The sequence below is a fragment of the Juglans regia genome, unplaced genomic scaffold (assembly GCF_001411555.2).
Source record: "Juglans regia cultivar Chandler unplaced genomic scaffold, Walnut 2.0 Scaffold_711, whole genome shotgun sequence".
NCBI lineage: Eukaryota > Viridiplantae > Streptophyta > Magnoliopsida > Fagales > Juglandaceae > Juglans > Juglans regia.
Genome location: NW_023361991.1, coordinates 29,351 through 31,855, shown reverse-complemented (window position 1 = coordinate 31,855; position 2,505 = coordinate 29,351). Strand labels below are relative to the sequence as shown.

At 35.4% G+C, this 2,505-nt stretch overlaps 1 pseudogene; it reads right to left on the bottom strand.

Annotated features, from left to right (window-relative positions):
* Positions 1-251: 251 nt before the first annotated feature.
* On the bottom strand, positions 252-2,211 carry LOC108989357 (annotated as a pseudogene).
* Between the last annotated feature and the right edge of the window lie 294 nt (positions 2,212-2,505).

Sequence of the window (2,505 nt, the reverse complement as noted above, 5' to 3'; positions counted from 1 at the left end):
TCCGCTGTTTTTTCAACCCCCCTGTTATGGGGCAACCAAATCAATGCCAACACCTGAAACTTTATTTTCCTTAATTTCAGAAATACCATGCTTTCTGGACTTCAAGTCTAGATTTCAAAGTACAAATAACATTCCCAGTCCAAACTGAGAGTTGTCAAACAACAAAAAAATTTTAGGAAAAACTTTTTTGAGTACCTGAAATCTCATCCTTCAGTGCGTCACCTCAATGTTGCTGGAAGAACTTCCAGATTCTACGATGGAGCAGAGAAGCTAAACAGAAAGCCAGTCTTGCCACGGTCATGATCATGTTGCTTGACTATGTAATAGAAGTTGCCCTCTAGGCGGAAAAGTTTTGTGGGGACAACGATCCCAACTCCTACAGAGCTTCGGAATGACTCTAGGAACTTACGAAAAGAGAAATTCCGAAACTCATTCTCTGTCAGTTTAGCAAGGTTTCCAGCACCAGCAAAAAATGTGCCCATGGATTCCTCGGTCTCTTAACCACTTAATTGGAAGATCAAAAGAAAGGTCTGCAAAAGCAGTAACAGCAAGGTCTCCTCCAAGAAAATCCCTTCCAGGAAAATCAGAATTCTCATCATTAGGTTTATCTTTAATTTGCCTTCGCGGCTCTGTAGGTCCCAATCCCCTTGTCTTAAATCCCCACACAGTTGTTGGGCCTCCCAAAGTGCAAATTGGAGAGAAATCACCCCCTAGGAAGAATCTTTCAGGCAAGGGCGATGGCTTGTCCAAAAATCCACGGCCCCATGGAAATATAACACCACCAGAGATCCCAAAGTTGAGTGCAGCATGATAAAAGCCAAAGGGTACAGCATAACGAAGATCCAACTCCTGACGCAAATCCTTTTCAATATCGACATTCATCATGTGGGTCCTAGTGATTTGCTCAACCTGATGAAGCAACTTCTCAAGGGTCCTTCTTCTAGCATCTTCCTTGTTGTCCTCTGCAATCTTCAGGCAGTTGTTAATAGCATAATTCTCCAGTTCTTGACACTCTGTTTCTGCAATCCTCCCTAATCACGGAAATTATTTCTATATATCTCTTGCCACTGCAGAACTAGAATACGAGGATGACGATGAAGAAGGCCCTCTTCCATCATCATCTCTCTCTCTCTCTCTCTCTCTCTCTCTCTCTCTCTGTCTCTATTTATGTTCGGGTGAAGAAGATGAATCACATATGAGAGGCGTCGAGGAAATGCAGTACTCAAACGTTGGAAGTTCTCTCTCTAAATTTCGGACCGTTGAATTCCTTGCCGTTTTTTGAATTTTTTTTTTTTTTTTGAATTGTTTTGAAATAGCCATTTTTTAAATTTTGGATCCGTTCTTTTTTACTGCAAATTTCATTTTTTACTGCATATTACGGTTATTTACAAGTTTTTTTTATAAGGACGGTTATTTACTAGCTAATGGTACACAGTAAACAATAAACACACCCACATCATGAATTGTCACTAATATAAAACTATATATAAATATAAATATATATTTCTTATTAAAAAAACCTCTATTTGCAAATTAACTCAAATTGTACTAAGATATATCATATAAAAATGATTTTTCATACGGTCTATTTTTAAAAAACTAGACCCCATCATGAAAATGTGTAAAAAAAACTTCTATTTTTAATAGAACCCACAATTTTATAAAAGATCTGCACGAAAACTTGTTTATTTTGAATTTATACCAGCTAGTATTACTCTATATCATAAACATGGAGGATATAGAGACATAACACATTAACACATAAAAAAAAAAACACATTAACAGGTAGTTTTATTTTTATATTTTATAAGTACTTGGGGTAAAAAAAAAAATTGTATAAATCATCTGTATGCTTATAATCTTCTCAGCATCCAATCGTGTGATAATGGGTAAATAAATAGAAAGTAGCATTATTTATTGGGATCCTATAACATTAGTACGTTGACACAACAAAAATATATGCTCACCATTCGAACCCTACAAATAACATTCAAATAGTGCTGATTTATTATTTAAACAGTAAAATTATACGTTCGAACGGTAGAGCAATTTCTCGTTATAATAATTTTACTTAACGCGCTAAAATGTACGTTCGAACAGTTAAATTTAACCGTCTGAACTTTAAAACACTACATTCGAACGGTTTCATTATTAGAGACAAAATATTTTATCCCTAACTATACCGTTCGAACGGTATAGTTCTTCCGTCATTTTTTTGGTACGAAATATGAAATTTGTCCCTCAATCTCACTTTTTGGGACGATTTTTTTAAAATAAAATCATTTCAAAAATATTTTTTGTTGTAGTGAATATAAATAAAAAATAGATAAATAATAATAATAAATGGTAATGGAGTGTACTACCAAAGAGAGCCTTGGTCTACAATAGAAAGTTTTGGGCATAACCATGATGGAAATTGTTAATTTCCTGTGACGCTGAAAACCAAGCCAACATAACTCAGCTTTCCCTTTCAATATTCGACCAAACCGGCCCCTCCAAACCAGA